This window comes from Thalassophryne amazonica, chromosome 5 (assembly GCF_902500255.1).
Source record: "Thalassophryne amazonica chromosome 5, fThaAma1.1, whole genome shotgun sequence".
NCBI lineage: Eukaryota > Metazoa > Chordata > Actinopteri > Batrachoidiformes > Batrachoididae > Thalassophryne > Thalassophryne amazonica.
In genome coordinates this window covers 111,314,687-111,335,839 of record NC_047107.1, presented here as the reverse complement: position 1 = coordinate 111,335,839, position 21,153 = coordinate 111,314,687, and the positions used below count along the sequence as shown (strand labels likewise).

Genomic DNA, 21,153 nt, shown 5'->3' with positions numbered 1-21,153 from the left:
CATCTTGGTATCAAATAAAACTTACAGGTCTGCTCTGTAACTCACCTGAAAAAGATAAACGATTATTTCTCTAGAAAATATGAGCCTTTACTTTTGTCCCTCTTTTTGTGCCCGACCCTATATATAGTGGCCAATCAGGTGAAATGAATTATCAACTAAGAATCAAACGGGTAATTTTGACAAACTTGACAACCATTGATGTCCAATGTTGTCAAATGTTTCCAGTGATCTCTGTTCCCTCTGTCACATTGCAAAAAGAAACGCCACAAGTGACACTGTGTTTTTAATGCATGTAAAATAAAACATCTTTCCATTTCCACAGGCTATTCAGGTATGTATCATATGTTCTCTGCATAATATATCACAGTTACACGTTACTCTGTTACGTTCAGAGTGACTTTAGAAATTTGTCCAGAACAAATATCCCTCTACTCTTCATCGATAGGTACATGACGGTCTAGATGTTGAAACGGTGGGCATGTCACCAGAGGAAGCTCTGTTTGACTCCCCATCAGACTGGAAAATCACTTAGATCCCTTAAGAAAGAGGCATAATCTTCAGCCAAGATGCCCATAATGTGCTGTTGAGCTCACTGAGATCGGTGTGTGTTTATGGTTGAGTGTCTCTGTGTGTATGCAACGCAAGTGTGTATGGAACGTAAATTGCGCACAGCGCATCTGAACTTGAAATTAGACTGTGAAGAGATGCTACAGCTATAATAAACATACGTTTACAGATGCATTAACTAACTCAGAAGAAGCAATGAAAATGTAACTGTTTTACTAATCCATTACAATATATATCACAAATAATTACCTTTGTGACAAGATTCCAAATGTGTTCTCAACCATATGACGTGTATGACAACCTGCAGCTGTAGATAATTTCTCAGTGATTCTGGGGAAAATGAGAGAATGGTTTCATCAGCCAAGTTCTGAGAGCACATGAGTCATCGGCTACAAAATGATATAGCGTGGAGTCAAGTGGGACAAAGCAGGACGCAATGGCATGACAAATTGCGTGGCCGTGCGGGGATCAAATTCTTGCAAGTGTCAAGGTGGCTTTACTCATTGTACATGTAAAAAAATAAATCATGGAAAAATAGCTGGAGCACAACAGAACACAGGCTCAAACTACTGGTTGAATCGCTGCTTCTTTATTTGACCAACAGCTATGCTTTAGACAGCACCTTTTCTGTTTATAATCCCAGCTGCAGTGTCTTTCTTCTGCACAAATTGTACGTGTCCCTTTTTTTTAGTTCTGTAAATCTGCACACACACAGTCCCTGTTGCATTCAATGTTACTCCTAAATCCATTCTCACCACTCCCTCTCGCCCGTCCACCAATTCTCCAAACATACTGTAACAAACTTGTGTGTCGGATGAAACAATAAAAGATGCGATAGATATGTTTGTGGAAAACCGGCCTTAAGCAGAGCTAACAGTGAACACAAAAGTCTTAAACACACAAAACAATGATGAGCAGAACAAAGACTAGAGGAATAGAGATGGGTGTACCTTTGAGGGTGGTGTGTGCACTTGTCAGGCCACAAGCACGATTCCAATGCATGAAAGACAGGGCCCAGTACGTCTTTGTTGGATTCTTTAGAGACACTTAGGTGTGTTAGAATCAACCTGCTTGTTCACTCCACCAGGGCAGATCTACAGGTTAAAACACAAAAAACAAGAACAAACATTATATATATATATATATATATATATATATATATATATATATATATATATATATATATATATATATATATACAAATCCCCTGGCAAAAATTATGGAATCACCGGCCTCGAAGGATGTTCATTCAGTTGTTTAATTTTGTAGAAAAAAAGCAGATCACAGACATGACACAAAACTAAAGTTATTTCAAATGGCAACTTTCTGGCTTTAAGACACACTATAAGAAATCAAGAAAAAAAGATTGTGGCAGTCAGTAACGGTTACTTTTTTAGACCAAGCAGAGGAAAAAAATATGGAATCACTCAATTCTGAGGAAAAAATTATGGAATCACCCTGTAAATTTTCATCCCCAAAACTAACACCTGCATCATATCAGATCTGCTCATTAGTCTGCATCTAAAAAGGAGTGAACACACCTTGGAGAGCTGTTGCACCAAGTGGACTGACATGAATCATGGCTCCAACACAAGAGATGTCAATTGAAACAAAGGAGAGGATTATCAAACTCTTAAAAGAGAGTAAATCATCACGCAATGTTGCAAAAGATGTTGGTTGTTCACAGTCAGCTGTGTCTAAACTCTGGACCAAATACAAACAACATGGGAAGGTTGTTAAAGGCAAACATACTGGTAGACCAAGGAAGACATCAAAGCGTCAAGACAGAAAACGTAAAGCAATATGTCTCAAAAATCGAAAAATGTACAACAAAACAAATGAGGAACGAATGGGAGGAAACTGGAGTCAACGTCTGTGACCGAAATGTAAGAAACTGCCTAAAGGAAATGGGATTTACATACAGAAAAGCTAAACGAAAGGCATCATTAACACCTAAACAGAAAAAACAAGGTTACAATGGGCTAAGGAAAAGCAACTGTGGACTGTGGATGACTGGATGAAAGTCATATTCAGTGATGAATCTCAAATCTGCATTGGGCAAGGTGATGATGCTGGAACTTTTGTTTGGTGCCTTTCCAATGAGATTTATAAAGATGACTGCCTAAAGAGAACATGTAAACTTCCACAGTCATTGATGATATGGGGCTACATGTCAGGTAAAGGCACTGGGGAGATGGCTGTCATTACATCATCAATAAATGCACAAGTTTATGTTGATATTTTGGACAATTGAAAGGATGTTTGGGGATGATGAAATCATTTTTCAAGATGATAATGCATCTTGCCATAGAGCAAAAACTGCAAAAACATTCCTTGCAAAAAGACACATAGGGTCAATGTCATGGCATAGGGTCAATGCCAATGAGCAGATCTGATTTGATGCAGGTGTTAATTTGGGGGATGAAAATTTACAGGGTGATTCCATAATTTTTTCCTCAGAATTGAGTGATTCCATATTTTTTTTCCTCTGCTTGGTCTAAAAAAGTAACCGTTACTGACTGCCACAATCTTTTTTTCTTGATTTCTTATAGTGTTTCTTAAAGCCAGAAAGTTGCCATTTGAAATGACTTTAGTTTTGTGTCATGTCTGTGATCTGCTTTTTTCCTACCAAATTAAACAGCTGAATGAACATCCTCTGAGGCCGGTGATTCCATACTTTTTGCCAGGGGTTGTATATATATATATATATGTATATATATATATATATATATATATATATATATATATACAGTCCCTTTGTGCATTCCAAAGACATTGTTATGGGCACAGGAATTTTTATTATTTTTTTTAATTGGTGCAAATACAGATTTGGGCTTTGGGTAATTTAAGTCCACAGTGTGTTCTCCAGTGGGGACTGAGGTGTTTTTGGCTATTACTATGGTAATGCTTCAGCAGCCGATCTGCTCTGTGTCAGCCTGATCCCGTCAGATCTCAGAAGCTAAGCAGAGCAGGATCTGGTTAGTACTTGGATGGGAGACCTCTTTGGAACACCAGCAGCTGTGTGCGTTTCTCCAGGTAAAACTGGAGTTGCGTCAGGAAGGGCATCCGGCGTAAAACTTGTGCCAATTACTGATGTGGATCTGGCTCTATCCGCTGTGGCGACCCCAAACAAAACCGGGAGCAGTGGAATGAACAACAACAACAACAACTATGGTAATGCTTCAGTTTCTGCCAACATGTTCTTTTAGTGCCAACAAAAACTTTTACATTGCAAATAATTTAACATCAACATTAATACCATTTGACTAGCTGTTCTTGAGTCATGTCATAAAGCATGCATAGACAAACACAATGTAGGGCATTGTGGGGTTTTTTGGGTGGGGGGGGGGGTACATCTTATTAATGAATTATTTGGGTCTAGGGGTTGCCAAATATTTCACAAGCATCTTAAGCATTGCAGAAAATTGTGAGATGAAAGAGACTAAATCCACCCAAAGTCAGCAAACCATAGCTAAGTGGATAGAGCAGTTCATCTTCAAACTGAAGGGCTGATCTTGGTTGAGCAAGACACTGAACCCCAAATTGTTCAGTTCTGGGTATGAAAACAAATCTGCATCCTGGTCTGTCGAACTGTCTGGTCTGTCCATGTGTTTTTTTTATTAACATTTACCTGAGACAAAACAATATGCCAGCCTGGCTTCCGTAACCACACCGCACAATCAGAAATATAGACACCACAGTGCCTGATACTGGAGCACAAATTGTTTTTGCCACTTCGTAACATGGGCTCAATCATTCCGACATACACACCAAACTGCTATGCTGCCTTTGATGGCTGTGGAAACAAAAGTCTGGCAGCAGATGTCACTGATGATGAAATCTTAACACTCAGTTTCTCATGGCCAACTTGCATTTGAAGAATGTAGCTTTTGACAGCATTTTAACGTACCTTAAAAATTAAATTGCATCATACTTCAAAAACATTTCCACCTTTGTGGAATATTTGTTTTTAACTTAAAAAAAAAATATCTAAAAAGGAGTTCATCAACAGTTTGTCTCTGACATAAAAGCACTTCAGGCTCTCAGAAAGGTAGGTGAGACATGCACATGAATGGCATCATTTCCCACAAATGAATGTATGATCTAACCTATCATGAGTGCATGGATTGACATTTAAAATCAGAAAAATGCTGAGTTCCCCCAGTGCGATAAACGCCCCCAGAAGCAGCTCAGAAATCCACGCCAAGCATGCATCAGTGAGTTGTGAAGAAAAACAATTTTTCATAAAGTATGATCAAAAGACGTGAGGTGGAAAAACCTAAGTCATCTTTCTTCTCCAGCTTGTAACTGTCTATGGGATTAGAATATCTTTTCCTCTCTGGGGATTTGTAGATGTGTTCACTTCAAGGACAAGTATCTTGAATTTCTGGTACAGACATCAAAGACCAGCTGCATTAGTTATCATCTCGTTTCTCTCTTGCTCTCGCCTCTGGTTCTGGACCGGCTCTTACATCAATCCTGAAAGGAGATTATCCCAACATGCACAGGAACAGGCCCTGGATTTTACACATACACTTTTTACTCAAAAATTCACTACTTTACAAGATTCTCTGGTGTTAATATGAAGCCCGTTCAATCTTTGAAAGCCTAACCTGAGAGCTCACAATACTCTGATGAATGAATTATGACAGCCTTGGTCAAGATTTTTCTAAAGTGTTTTTATTCTTCTCAGGGCATGAAAAATGTTCAACTTTTTTTTTCAAAAACTATGTTTTTTTTCATAAAGTTACAGAAATGACCACTCCAGTGAACTACGTGCACCTGAGCACTCAACATAAACCATTGTGAACGAACTGTAAAAATGAATGAACTTGTGTTTTATCATAAATATACAACCCCTGGCAATAATTATGGAATCACCGGCCTCGGAGGATGTTCATTCAGTTGTTTAATTTTGTAGAAAAAAGCAGATCACAGACATGACACAAAACTAAAGTCATTTCAAATGGCAACTTTCTGGCTTTAAGAAACACTATAAGAAATCAGGAAAAATAATTGTGGCAGTCAGTAAGAGTTACTTTTTTAGACCAAACAGAGGGGAAAAAAATATGGACTCATTCAATTCTGAGGAATAAATTATGGAATCACCCTGTACATTTTCATCCCTAAAACTAACACCTGCATCAAATCAGATCTGCTCATTAGTCTGCATCTAAAAAGGAGTAATCACACCTTGGAGAGCTGTTGCACCAAGTGGACTGACATGAATGATGGCTCCAACATGAGAGATGTCAATTGAAACAAAGGAGAGGATTATCAAACTCTTAAAAGAGGGTAAATCATGACGCAATGTTGCAAAAGATGTTGGTTGTTCACAGTCAGCTGTGTCTAAACTCTGGACCAAATACAAACAACATGGGAAGGTTGTTAAAGGGAAACATACTGGTAGACCAAGGATGACATCAAAGCGTCAAGACAGAAAACTTAAAGCAATATGTCTCAAAAATCGAAAATGCACAACAAAACAAATGAGGAACGAATGGGAGGGAACTGGAGTCAACGTCTGTGACCGAACTGTAAGAAACCGCCTAAAGGAAATGGGATTTACATACAGAAAAGCTAAACGAAAGCCATCATTAACTGTTGTGTGGGCCGCTGAAGAGGAGGTACTGCTGGCCCACCACCACCAGAGGGCGCCCTGCCTGGAGTGCGGGCTCCAGGCACCAGAGGGCGCTGCCGCCTTATGGGAGTAGCCTGGGTGACAGCTGTCACCCATCACCAGACACAGCTGATCCACTCAGCACAGAGGTATATCAGGAGGACGGCGTCTCCACCTCAGTGCCGAGATATCGCCTTACGTTAGAGGTAACGATTCTCTGCTACATTATATTGTCTCTCTGAGTTTTGCAGAACAGCTGACTACTAAAAGATAAGTACTCACCTTTCTGCAGTATTGACGTGAGGTGGAGTTAGCTTCTTCCCTCTCTGTGTACTGGGTGCAGCCGCATCCACACCTGTGTGTTTGTTCTCTTGCCAGCAGTACCGGATCCGACGAGCGGAGGCAGTGGCCACCTGGGAATTCGGGACTTGGCGGTTCCGGTATTTCCAGGGTTCGGTGGCAGGGGAAATCTGGGTGGTTCCGGCTCGACTTGGACGGACGTCTCCTACCTTCGAGCCTGCCCACACGACACCAGTGGAATTCGGTGTAAACCCAAATTGTCAATTGTTGTATTGGTTGTGCACTTTCACGACAGTAAAACTTGTTATTTACTTTCTCCATTGTCCGTTCATTGCGCCCCCTGTTGTGGGTCCGTGTTCCAACACTTTCACAACAGGATATCTCGGCCACCGTCATGGACCCCGAGGGGCGTCAACCGGCTGTTGAACGGCCAATGGAAGACCAAGGCGCGTCGGCGGCTTCGGGAGGGGTAATCGGTGAGTTGCAGCGGATCCTCACTGCTTTCACCTCTCGGATCGATTTAATGACCGAGCAGCACGTTCTCCTAAACCGCAGGGTGGAGGCTCTCGCCGCACAAGTGGAGGCGCGCCCTTCGGGCGCCGCTGCGGCTCTCCCTCCCAAGGACCCTGCGCGTGAAAGTGACGTTCCACTGGTCGTTCAACGGTCCCTTCCTCCGTCCCCAGAAGCATACATAAGCCCCCCAGAACCGTACGGAGGCTGTGTGGAGACGTGCGCGGATTTTCTGATGCAGTGTTCGCTCGTCTTCGCACAGCGTCCCGTGATGTACGCGACTGATGCTAGCAAAGTAGCTTATGTAATAAATCTGCTTCGCGGGGAGGCACGCGCTTGGGCTACAGCGCTCTGGGAGCAGAACTCACGGCTCCTTCATACATACGTTGGGTTTGTACGGGAGCTCAGAACGGTGTTCGACCATCCCAACAGAGGAGAGTCCGCTTCAACCGCGCTACTGTCAATGAGACAGGGGCGTCGGAGCGCAGCTGCCTATGCAGTCACCTTCCGCATCGCGGCGGCGAGACCCGGCTGGAATAGCACTGCCCTCCGCGCCGCCTTTGTAAACGGACTGTCATTGGTCCTAAAAGAGCACCTGGTGGCGAAGGACGAACCGCGGGATTTAGACGGGCTCATCGATCTGGTCATACGACTCGACAACCGGTTAGAAGAACGCCGTCGGGAACGAGGCGAAGGGCGTGGCCAGGCACGCGTCGCCCCTCTCCCTTCCGGTTCCGATCGAGCTCCGCCTTCCCCACGCTCCACAGCCCCTGCGCTCCGTGGGGTCACAGCTCCCCCTACTGACGAAGCTAGGGACACGAGTAGGGCAACATTTAGGGCACCAGATGCACAGAGGAGATGGACCCGCGGAGCGTGTCTTGTTTGTGGTTCAATAGAGCACCATGTGAGAGACTGCCCCGAGCGGTCAAACGCCAAACGCCCGCCCCTAGAGACTGGGCCAGGGGTGGGCCAAAACATTCACGTGGGACACACCCACATTGCTACACGACTCCCAGTCACGATCCTGTATGAGGATTCAACCCTGAAGGCCCCAGCACTGGTGGACACGGGCTCTGAGGGGAATCTGCTTGACAGTAGATGGGCCAGGGAGATAGGGCTCCCTCTGGTGGCTCTTACCTCGCCTGTGCAGGTTCGGGCACTAGATGGCTCCCTACTCCCACCAATCACGCATAAGACACCTCCAGTAACTCTGGTGGTGTCAGGTAACCACCGGGAGGTGATCGAGTTCTTTGTGACTCAGGCCACCTCCCGTGTGGTTTTGGGGTTTCCATGGATGCTAAAGCACAATCCCCGGATCGATTGGCCGTCCGGGGTAGTGGTTCAGTGGAGCGAAACCTGCCATCGGGAGTGTCTAGGTTCCTCGGTTCCTCCCGGCTCCCAAGCTAAGGAGGAGGTCCGGGTCCCGCCCAATCTGAAGGCGGTGCCGGCGGAGTACCATGACCTCGCTGACGTGTTCAGCAAGGATCTGGCTCTCACGCTTCCTCCCCACCGCCCGTATGATTGTGCCATTGATTTGGTTCCAGGCAGCGAGTTCCCGTCCAGTAGGCTGTACAACCTCTCACGGCCGGAGCGTGAATCAATGGAGACCTACATCCGGGACTCATTAGCTGCCGGGTTGATCCGGAATTCCACCTCTCCGATGGGTGCTGGTTTCTTTTTTGTGGGTAAAAAGGATGGCGGGCTTCGTCCATGCATTGATTATAGGGGGTTGAACGAAATCACGGTTCGCAATCGATACCCGTTGCCCCTGTTGGATTCGGTGTTCACCCCCTTGCATGGAGCCAAAATCTTCACCAAACTTGATCTTAGGAATGCGTATCATTTGGTTCGGATCCGGAAGGGAGACGAATGGAAGACGGCATTTAACACCCCGTTGGGCCATTTTGAGTACCTGGTCATGCCGTTCGGTCTCACTAATGCTCCCGCGACCTTCCAAGCGTTGGTAAATGATGTCTTGCGGGACTTCCTGCACCGGTTCGTCTTCGTGTATCTGGACGATATACTCATCTTTTCCCCGGATCCTGAGACTCATGTCCGGCATGTCCGTCAGGTTCTGCAGCGGTTGTTGGAGAACCGCCTGTTTGTGAAGGGCGAGAAGTGTGAATTCCACCGCACTTCTTTGTCCTTCTTGGGGTTTATCATCTCCTCTAACTCCGTCGCCCCTGATCCGGCCAAGGTTGCGGCGGTGAGAGATTGGCCCCAACCTACAAGCCGTAGGAAGCTGCAACAGTTCCTCGGTTTTGCTAATTTCTATAGGAGGTTCATTAAGGGCTATAGTCAGGTAGTTAGCCCCCTGACAGCCCTGACCTCACCAAAAGTCCCCTTCACCTGGTCGGATCGGTGCGAAGCCGCGTTCAAGGAGTTGAAACAGCGCTTCTCGTCTGCACCAGTTCTGGTGCAGCCCGATCCTAGCCGCCAGTTAGTGGTTGAAGTGGATGCCTCGGACTCAGGGATAGGAGCGGTGCTCTCCCAGAGCGGGAAGACCGATAAGGTCCTTCACCCGTGTGCCTATTTTTCTCGCAGGTTGACCCCCGCTGAACGGAACTATGATGTCGGCAATCGGGAACTCCTTGCTGTGAAAGAGGCCCTCGAAGAGTGGAGACATCTGTTGGAGGGAACAGCCGTGCCATTCACGGTTTTCACTGACCATCGGAACCTGGAGTATATCAGGACCGCCAAGCGGCTGAACCCCAGGCAAGCCCGCTGGTCACTGTTCTTTGGCCGTTTTGACTTCCGGATTACCTACCGTCCCGGGACCAAGAATCAGAGGTCGGATGCATTGTCCCGGGTGCACGAAGACGAAGTCAAAACGGAACCGTCGGATCCCCCGGATCCCATCATCCCGGAGTCCGCTATCGTGGCCGCCCTCACCTGGGACGTGGAGAAGACCGTCCGGGAGGCCCTGACCCGTGTCCCGGACCCCGGAAACGGACCAAAGAACAGACTATACGTCCCACCAGAGGCTAGGGCTGCAGTCCTGGACTTCTGTCATGGTTCTAAGCTCTCCTGTCACCCAGGGGTGCGAAGGACCGTGACAGTCGTCCGGCAACGCTTCTGGTGGGCATCCCTGGAGGCCGACGTCCGGGACTACGTCCAGGCCTGTACCACCTGCGCCAGGGGCAAGGCCGACCACAGAAAGACCTCAGGGCAGCTACAGCCACTGCCCGTGCCTCATCGCCCCTGGTCCCACATCGGTCTGGACTTCGTCACGGGTCTCCCGCCGTCCCAGGGAAACACCGTCGTCTTCACGATAGTGGACCGTTTCTCCAAGGCGGCCCACTTCGTGGCCCTCCCGAAGCTCCCAACGGCCCAGGAGACAGCGGACCTCCTGGTCCACCACGTCGTCCGTCTGCATGGCATACCATCAGACATCGTCTCCGATCGCGGTCCCCAGTTCACCTCACATGTCTGGAGGAGCTTCTGCCGGGAACTGGGGGCCACGGTCAGCCTCTCGTCTGGGTACCACCCCCAGACCAACGGGCAGGCAGAGCGGGCGAATCAGGAACTGGAGCAGACACTTCGCTGTGTGACAGCCGCGCACCCGACGGCCTGGAGTACCCACCTGGCCTGGATCGAGTACGCCCACAACAGCCAAGTGTCATCAGCCACCGGCCTCTCCCCGTTTGAGGTGTGCTTGGGGTATCAGCCCCCCTTGTTTCCGGTGGTTGAGGGAGAGGTCGGTGTGCCCTCGGTCCAGGCCCACCTACGGAAGTGCCGTCGGGTGTGGCGGGACGCCCGCTCTGCCTTGTTGCAGGCCCGGACGAGGGCGAAGAAACATGCAGACCGGCGGCGAGCCCCGGCCCCCAAGTATTGTCCTGGGCAGGAGGTCTGGTTGTCCACCAAGGACATTCCTCTACAGGTTGACTCACCGAAACTCCAAGAACGGTACATCGGACCTTATAAGATCCTCAAGGTCATCAACCCCGCCGCAGTGAGGCTCCAGCTTCCGGCCTCACTGCAGATCCATCCAGTTTTTCATGTTTCCCGGATCAAGCCTCTTCACACCTCACCCCTCTGCACCCCGGGTCCGGCGCCGCCTCCTGCCCGGATCATCGACGGAGCACCGGCTTGGACTGTCCGCCGGCTCCTTGATGTCCGTCGGATGGGCCGGGGTTTTCAGTATCTGGTGGACTGGGAGGGGTACGGACCTGAGGAGCGCTCCTGGGTGAAGAAGGGCTTCATCCTGGACCCGGCCCTCCTGGCCGACTTCTACCGTCGCCATCTGGACAAGCCCGGTCGTGCGCCAGGAGGCGCCCGTTGAGGGGGGGGTCCTGTTGTGTGGGCCGCTGAAGAGGAGGTACTGCTGGCCCACCACCACCAGAGGGCGCCCTGCCTGGAGTGCGGGCTCCAGGCACCAGAGGGCGCTGCCGCCTTATGGGAGTAGCCTGGGTGACAGCTGTCACCCATCACCAGACACAGCTGATCCACTCAGCACAGAGGTATATCAGGAGGACGGCGTCTCCACCTCAGTGCCGAGATATCGCCTTACGTTAGAGGTAACGATTCTCTGCTACATTATATTGTCTCTCTGAGTTTTGCAGAACAGCTGACTACTAAAAGATAAGTACTCACCTTTCTGCAGTATTGACGTGAGGTGGAGTTAGCTTCTTCCCTCTCTGTGTACTGGGTGCAGCCGCATCCACACCTGTGTGTTTGTTCTCTTGCCAGCAGTACCGGATCCGACGAGCGGAGGCAGTGGCCACCTGGGAATTCGGGACTTGGCGGTTCCGGTATTTCCAGGGTTCGGTGGCAGGGGAAATCTGGGTGGTTCCGGCTCGACTTGGACGGACGTCTCCTACCTTCGAGCCTGCCCACACGACACCAGTGGAATTCGGTGTAAACCCAAATTGTCAATTGTTGTATTGGTTGTGCACTTTCACGACAGTAAAACTTGTTATTTACTTTCTCCATTGTCCGTTCATTGCGCCCCCTGTTGTGGGTCCGTGTTCCAACACTTTCACAACAATTAACACCTAAACAGAAAAAAACAAGGTTACAATGGGCTAAGGAAAAGCAATCGTGGACTGTGGATGACTGGATGAAAGTCATATTCAGTGATGAATCTCAAATCTGCATTGGACAAGGTGATGATGCTGGAACTTTTGTTTGGTGCCGTTCCAATGAGATTTATAAAGATGACTGTTGTGTGGGCCGCTGAAGAGGAGGTACTGCTGGCCCACCACCTCCAGAGGGCGCCCTGCCCGAAGTGCGGGCTTCGGGCACGAGAGGGCGCTGCCACATTGCAGAACCAACCGGGAGTGACAGCTGTCACTCATCACCCCTGCCAGCTGTCACTCATCAGCCATCACCACAAAAGCCGGGCAGCATCTCCACCTGACTGCCGAGATATTGCCTGTAAATCGAGGACATATTCCTCAGCTATATACTGTGCCGTATTGCACTTAACAGTTTGTTTATCCATTACAGAAGGACCTAATTACTTGTGTCAGCTGGAGGCTGAACCAGTCGTTGACGGCAGGGTGACGGATTTCACCCTTCACGACTCGTAAGACAAGTAACTGGTCGGGTTTAGTGGACAGACTGTGTTCATTATTGCGGAGGTGGAGGTGTTGTTTCCAACCTGCATGAACTGGACTATTCCGAGGAGTTACTGAGTGTTTCTACTCACCTTTTTTTCTGTTTTGTTTCCTGCCAGCAGTACCAGATCCGACAGCTGGAGACGGTGGCCACCTGGGGAGATCAGGACTTGGCGTCTCCTGTGTGTTTCCAGATTCGGTGGCAGTGGAAATCGTGTGGGGCCCGGCTCTTCTCTGGACGGTGCTCTCCTATCCTCGAGCCTGCCCACACGCCACCTTCGTGTAATTGACTGTAATCTAAATTCTGTTTCTGTCTGTATTCCGTTGTGCACATTTACAACAGTAAATTGTTATTCTTTGGCTCATCCATTGTCCGGTTCATTTACGCCCCCTGTTGTGGGTCCGTGTCCCTACACTTTCCCAACAATGACTGCCTGAAGAGAACATGTAAATTTCCACAGTCACTGATGATATGGGGCTGCATGTCAGGTAAAGGCACTGGGGAGATGGCTGTCATTACATCATCAATAAATGCACAAGTTTACGTTGATATTTTGGACACTTTTCTTATCCCATCAATTGAAAGGATGTTTGGGGATGATGAAATCATTTTTCAAGATGATAATGCATCTTGCCATAGAGCAAAAACTATGAAAACATTCCTTGCAAAAAGACACATAGGGTCAATGTCATGGCCTGCAAATAGTCCGGATCTTAATCCAATTGAAAATCTTTGGTGGAAGTTGAAGAAAATGGTCCATGACAAGGCTTCAACCTGCAAAGCTGATCTGGCAACAGCAATCAGAGAAAGTTGGAGCCAGATTGATCAAGAGTACTGTTTGTCACTCATTAAGTCCATGCCTCAGAGACTGCAAGCTGTTATAAAAGCCAGAGGTGGTGCAACAAAATACTAGTGATGTGTTGGAGCGTTCTTTTGTTTTTCATGATTCCATAATTTTTTCCTCAGAATTGAGTGATTCCATATTTTTTTCCCTCTGCTTGGTCTAAAAAAGTAACTGTTACTGACTGCCACAATTTTTTTTTTCCTGATTTCTTATAGTGTTTCTTAAAGCCAGAAAGTTGCCATTTGAAATGACTTTAGTTTTGTGTCATGTCTGTGATCTTCTTTTTTTCTACAAAATTAAACAACTGAATGAACATCCTCCGAGGCCGGTGATTCCATAATTATTGCCAGGGGTTGTATTTGGCCATGAGGATTTAAGAAGTCTACGCTGAAGTCTCCACAAACAAATACAGACGTATTATTTTTAATAGTGTTGTACATCTCAATCACCTTTCCCACTAAAGTTTGACCCTGGTGCTCTGTACAGTTATATTTTTTGATTTTTCACATTTAATTTCCACAGTGACACATTCCATGACATTTTCCAAAGAAAAACATGTTTTGAATGATTTTACAGTGATAAGCAGAATTAACATAAAGTGCCACACCACCACCCCGTTTGTTCATCCTATTTATCGGAAAGAAATCATAACCCTCAAACTGGACAATGTCCATATGCTCCTCTTTCAACCACATCTCAGAAATTGTGATAACTGAAAAATGTTTATTTGCACTATTTAAACAATCCTGAATTTTTGACAAGTTCATGGAAAGACTTCTGCTATTAAAATGTATGATGGAGAATGTCCCATTTAACACAGTAAATTTGCCAAATTGTTCCTCAGAAAAATAACTGCAATGATGAGTAATATTTTTAAGAAAAAAACAATCCGGATCTATATTATATTCAATACTATGAAGTCTATGTTCAGTGTAATCAAGTGGAGCTCCTGTGCAGGAGTAAATTGATAAGAATCAGTTGTCATAAAAATAAAAGAAATTGTAATCCACAAACCAAAAATGTGGCTAAACAAAGTCTAGCTGCTAGATGTAAATATATCTGTTATATAAGTTTTTGCAAAATTTGTCCCATCGCGAAAGAAAACAAACAAATCAACCAGAAAAGAAATCACTACAAGTAAACGAAAAAGAACCAATAATAAGCATTGTCCTCCTTAGGAAGCAGTCACTTAAATTTGTCCAAATACGAGAGCTCTCTTATTATCATAACTTTTGCTTCCTCCAGAGATCCATTTAATTTAATCCATACTTTACAGTTCCTGGTCCAAGTTGCTTGTATTTTTTTCTGGTTTTTTTAGAGCTCTGGCTTGCCTTGCAGTATCTGCATTCTTCTTTGTCAAATGCTCGTTTACGTACACCTCAGTTCCTTTCAGCTTTTTTGTTTGCCTTAACAATTCATTCTAAAGTTTCCTGTTTGCAAACTGGATAATAATAACCGGTTTAGACCTTTTATGTTTTTTTGGAATTGAATGACAGTCTGCAATATCATTGTTGTTGATGTGGATGTCCGGAGATGAAAAAAAAAGTCAATGATCTGTTGCTCCAGGGAGTGAGTTTCGATATTTAATGTTCAATCCGGACACAATCACCTAATCCATCCTAATATGCTGCTCCAACTCATCCACACAGTTTTCCAAAATCTGTATTTTAATTGTCTTTCTCCAGCAGCATTTTTCTGAGTTCTCTGACTTCCTTTAATAAACCAAGCAGTTCTGTTTGTTTTTTTACCACTCCACTTAGTTCCTCGGACATGAAATTCAGAGACAGTTTAATTTCATCCAAGTCTTCACCATTTATGGTCTTTTTCGGCATGATGAGCAGTTATAAGAGAAAGCTTTACCTTAGACCACCGAGTTGAACTGCACCGTCCCACAGTGAAAGGCCCGCCCAATGTTTGGCCACCACTGGGGGTGGGGGGGTGGGGGGGGGGGCTGGTTGAAGCCTGGAGTTTTGCTGGCTGGCTGGCTGATTAGCTGTCGCAACTCATATATATATATATATATATATATATATATATATATATATATATATATATATATATATATATATATATATATATATATATATATATATATATATATATACACCTTGTCACACTATTTCCCACAGGTCACCGGAGAATTTCTCAATGGTCTCCCAGTGAACTCTCTTGGTCACTCAGTGATGTTAAAGAATTTCTGTGATGATGTTCAGAATATTTGAGAGAGCAATCAGGAGTCATACCTGTCAATGCAGAAAGATTTATTTTTGGTTGAAGAAGTACAAATGCATCTGGAGAAGCCCCCAATACAGCATGCAAGGCATCGGTAAGAGCCTTCTGTCTTTCCATTCTCAGAGACCAGTTTTAAGGACCTCCGCCATAACAAAATAAGAATCATAATACAAATATGGCTTTAGCTAGCCAGGGCCATGACTGGATGTTTTGTTGGTAAATTGGAGAAACACACAGTGTTATATCAACAAAGGAGGAGGATGACCCTGAACTGGGCACAGAGCATCCTGCTCTACAGACATGAGGAAAACATACATTTTTCCCCCACAAGTGATCTCCATTGGTCTGCACGAGTTCTAAGTCAGCTGCTAGGCCCCAACCAAGCACCTCCCTACCTAGCTGACCTAATTAAACCCTATATACCGGCCCGGGCTCTGCGTTATCAGGGTGCAGGACTACTTTGTGTCCCTAGGGTGAATAAAAAGTTTGTGGGTCACAGAGCTTTCTCTTATTGTGCCACTGTTCTGTGAATTGATCTCCCTGCATCAATAAAACAGTCAGATATAGAGGCTTTCAAGTCTAGACTTAAGATGCACTTATTTTCCCTTTCGTATGGCTAGCATATTTGCATAGTATGTTACTATGCTCTTTACCCTTTTAAATTCATTTTATGAAGAAACAGAGTGAAGATCGAAGGTCTTAGGTGCCACAAGGGGCGGCAACCCTCAAACCCCTGTGGTGGACACCGATGGTCAGGGAAGCTATCCGACTGAAGAAGTCCTTCCGGAATATGTTATCTTGGAGGACTCCGGAGGCAGATGCAAGGTACCGACAGGCAAAGCAGCAGGTGTGGGAGGAGTTCAGAGCAACCACGGAGAAGGACTTTCGGTCAGCACCAAGGTGGTTCTGGCAGACCGTGAGGCACTACAGGAGGGGAAAACCGGGAACAATCCAAGTTGTCTACAGTAAGGATGGGACTCTGTTGTCTCAACTGAGGATACAATCCGGCGCTGGAAGGAACACTTTGAGGAGGCCCTGCATCAGACCGGAGCACCCTCTATAGTAGGGGCAGAGCTAGAGGCTGATGGAGGATTTTCATCAATTTCCCTGGTGAAAGTCACTGAGGTAGTCAACCAACTCTGCAGTGGCAAGGACCCAGGGGTTGATGAGATCCATCCAGAAATGCTGAAGGCTCTGGGTGTGGAGGGATTGTCTTGGATGAGTGCCTAAGGAGTGGCAAACTGGGGTGGTGGTCCCAATATTTAAAAAGGGGGACCAGAGAGTGTGTTCCAACTACAGGGGCATCACACTACTCGGCCTCCCTGGTAAAGTCTACTCCAGGGTGCTGGAAAGGAGGGTTCAGCCGACAGTCGAACCTCTGACTGAAGAGGAACAATGCGGGTTCCGTCCTGGTCGTGGAACAACCAACCAGCTCTTCACTCTCACAAGGATCCCGGAGGGTGCCTGGGAGTATGCCCACCCAGTCTACATGTGTTTTGTGGACTTGGAGAAGGCGTATGATTGTGTACCAAGGGAGATACTGTGGGAGGTGCTGCAGGAGTATGGAGTGAGGGGGTCCCTTCTCAGGGCCATCCAATCTCTGTACTCACAAAGTGAAAGCTGTGTTTTGGAACTCAGCAGTAAGTCGGACTTGTTTCAAGTGGGGGTTGGTCTCTGCCAGGGCTACACCTTGTCACCAATTCTGTCTGTGATATTCGTGGACAGGATATCGAGGCGTAGTCGGTGGCAGGGGGTTTTCCAGTTTGGTGGGCTCAGGGTCTCATCACTACTTTTTGCAGATGATGTGGTCCTCGAACACTCACTGGATTGATTCACAGCCGAGTGTGAAGCGGCTGGGATGAGGATCAGCACCTCTAAATCTGAGGCCATGGTTCTCAACAGGAAACCGATGAATTGCCTTAGGAGGGTGGCTGGTGTCTCCCTTAGAGACAGGGTGAGAAGTTCGGTCATCTGTGAGAAGCTCGGAGTAGAACCACTGGTCCTTCGCATTGAAAGGAGCCAGCTAATGTGGTTCGGGCATCTGGTAAGGATGTCTCCTGGGCGCCTTCCTGGGGAGGTGTTCCAGGCATGTCCACCTGGAAGGAGATCCTGGGGAAAACCCAGGACTAGGTGGAGAGATTATATCTCCACACTGGCCTGGGAACGCCTCGGGAGACCCCAGTCAGAGTTGATCAATGTGGCATGGGAGAGGGAAGTCTGGGGTCCCCTGCTAGAGCTGTTGCCCCCACAACCGGTCTCAGATAAGCGGTTGAAGATGAGTGACAGTGAGGAAACAGAGCGGACTGCGGCCTCAACTTTATCTAAATTCTGGGTCTTTTAGTGAAGCTTAGGGCTAGTGGCTGGCAACCAGCTTAGCATTTCTTCTGTTTTTCTTGTTGCTTAATGCTAACAAATTACACTGTATTTGTTGTCTTTCTGATGCCTGATTCTGTTTTTTTCTCTCTGTTTGAGGTGCGACTCCATCCAGAGATGGGTGTGGTGTCTACTTCTGCAACCCTCCCATCCTGTGCACTGGCAAAATTTCCTTATATTCCTTTTGTAAATTGTTTTGTCTATTGTGTCGGTAGCATGGCCCAAGCAGTGTGTCGCCCCTTTGAGTCTGGTCTGCTTGAGGTTTCTTCCTCAAATCATTAGAGGATTTTTTTCATTACTACTGTGGCCTGTGTGCTTGCTCTGGGGATTGGTATGGTTAGACTTTATTTGTGTGAAGTGCCTTCAGGCAACTTTGTTATGATTTGCGGCTATATATAAATGAAATAAATTGGGGAAAAAAAATCACTCAGATGTTGCTGTAGATCTCGATGAAAATTTAATTTTTGGTCTCTCAACAAGTGCTTAAGGATCTCTGGAGCATTTCCACAGAAGCAACTTTTTGGGGGTCTTTTTGAGAATGCTGAGAGATCTGGCCAATTATTGGTCGCTCAATGGTTGCCCAGTTGTCTCTGTCTTGTGGAAAGGGACCCTTAAACCCGCATTACACAGGGATGGGGCCCTTTAGTGCTTCTTGTGCATGCATGAAATCGCGTCGAATGCAGCTGCCACCAGGACCTTATAAGACTCGCTCAGTATCCACTCACAAAACTCCACAATTGCAATGGTTGCCCTAAAGTTGGAAACACCATCTGGCTTCTGCAGAAGAGTCACAGAGGAAGAAGGACACTAAACTACCACACAGGCCACGCAGAAACAGTGCCCAGAGCACCCCATGACCGCCCGACAGAAGTACAATGACCACAGCGTTTTTGCTGTGGCGACAGCATATTGTCCATTGTCGGTGACATTACCTTGGATGTATGGCTGAGCCATAGAGTTATATTGTATTATATTGTATTAGATATAACTCTTTTATATTATATTTCTATAATATAACTCCATGGGCCGAGCCTGACTCTTATGAAGCATTGCTTCATTTCACTTCACTTTCTGCAGAGAGCAGTGTCAGATCAATTTTGTTTAAGTGTTGAAGCCATGAAGCTTTAAATCCTTCATTATCAATAGTCTGCTTGTTTGTATTCATTCAATGAAAATTTGGTGAGTTAGCCTTAACTTTATTTGAAATAAAGCAGCTAACGCAGTTACACCATAAAAAATGAATTTGTTTTGGGTTGACTTGGTGTACCACCCATGTGAGAACTATGGTCTTAGACAATGCAACACTCAGCTCTGTATGATCAGCTACATCTTTAAAACTTTTTTTTTAACACATTTTAGGTTATCAGTGTTACAGCTCTGAATGTGCAATTCTGGTCATCTGCATTTATTTACCCAGCATACAGTTCCATACACTGTTTTTTCAGCACTGTGTGCTGTGACCCTGATACCATCACAATTACTTGGCAAAAGCATTGTAAACTTTGGGGGGTTTTTTTTGTTTGTTTTTTGTTTTTACATTCAAACATGATGCCTCACCTGCTGAGCATTATTCAGACAATCGCATATTCTGTCATGACTTGCTCCTGTCAACCGACAGTGTTTGTATAGCACCCTGCCATGGTTAATAATGAATGACTGAGGGCTAGCTCAATGTTTCACTGACTGGCAGTAGGGTTGGCTGAGGAATGCTACACTAATCAAGGTTTTTCCTCCGCCAAGACTGAGAAGAATCAGAAGTATGGACAAACAACCAAGCGATGAAGCAGATACAGCCAGTTTGGCAGAGAGGTGCATTTTCACAGAGTAGAGACTGTCTCATTAGGTGAGTCCCTCAGAGCAAGCATGAGTCTATTTTGGATTTCTATCACGTACAAGTGTCACAGAATATATTCCCTGATGGCAGAAACCCATGTATTTAGGCATGTATAGTGAAAAAAAAGTGATCAAGTTCAAATTAGTTGGTGAGCATGTGGTAGCACAGTGGATTAGTGGTTAGCACTGATGCCTCACAGGAAGAAGGTTGTGGGATTGCTTCCCACAATTTCTGTGTGGAATTTGCATGTTTGCATGTTGCATGTTTGTGTGGATGCTCTGGTTTCTTCCCACAATTGAAAACTTGCTTATTTAGGGTCTCTTCCTTTCTCTGCCCCTGACCAAGGCAGAGTCTCTACATCTGGAGTTGGTTCCCAGGTGCCAGATTGTGGCTGCCCACTGTTCCCAGTGGTTGGTTCATGTCTAACTGTAATTAGGATGGGTTTTGAACAGATTTTGTTGTATGAATGTACAATGACATTAAAAGCAATTATTATTACATTATTAAAAGTGAGAAATGGAAGATTGGTGAAGCACTGCTCAGTCTGATGAGTCTAGTTGTTTGCGGTGACATTCAGATAATAGGGTGAGAATTTAATGCAAACATCAAAAATCACTCAGGAATGTTTCTAGTAATTTGCTGAATCTTTGCCTTGGTGAATTAAGACGTGCAGTTAAAAGAAAGAACCTTTATTTGTTTTATTTGTTTATTTGTTTTAGTGATGGGATTTATCATGGACCTGTGTTTAGCATGGACCTAATATTCTGAAGACAAAAGGGGGTACTAGCAAGTTTTACTGAAATAATTTATCAGTGAATGTACTGAGTAAGGTATATATGATGATTAACCGTTATTAGTAAATGCATGAGGGCGTTATTTCCATGAAGCTCACATACTGTCAGTGCTGCATTGGACATTTTCCTCCGTATACAACCGCATGATAATGTAATAGTTTTCTACTTTTTGATTGGTAGAGTCTGGTGTCAATCTTTATTTAGACTATGAGATAAAGGCATGCTCCTTTTTGCAAAATATATTAAAGCTCACCGAGCCATCCACACATGTGTGCAGTCTTCAGTATGTGAGCGCTTTGTTGCACTCGGGAGTGGAATTCTCAGCAAACTATAACTAGGTTTGACACTGTTAGTGTGCTTACCAGGCACATCTCAGTGTCTAACAAAAGTTAGAGGATGGGGTACACTGGTCGATCCAATGTTTGGAATTAGATTTCGCTCATATTGTCTGTTTTTGCCTTTTCTCTGCTTCGCATCTATTTGTCTACAGTACATAGTACAACTCAAGTGCAGATTTTTT

At 45.8% G+C, this 21,153-nt stretch overlaps 1 protein-coding gene across 11 annotated transcripts in view; it reads right to left on the bottom strand.

Annotated features, from left to right (window-relative positions):
- The window catches only part of arvcfb (ARVCF delta catenin family member b), an 865,966-nt gene that overhangs the window by 458,631 nt on the left and 386,182 nt on the right, over positions 1-21,153 (bottom strand). For all 11 annotated transcript variants that reach the window (XM_034171110.1, XM_034171100.1, XM_034171112.1 and 8 more), the window contains one exon: positions 1,518-1,661. The gene's annotated coding sequence lies outside the window, so the exon portion shown is untranslated. The remainder of the gene's footprint in view (positions 1-1,517; positions 1,662-21,153) is intronic.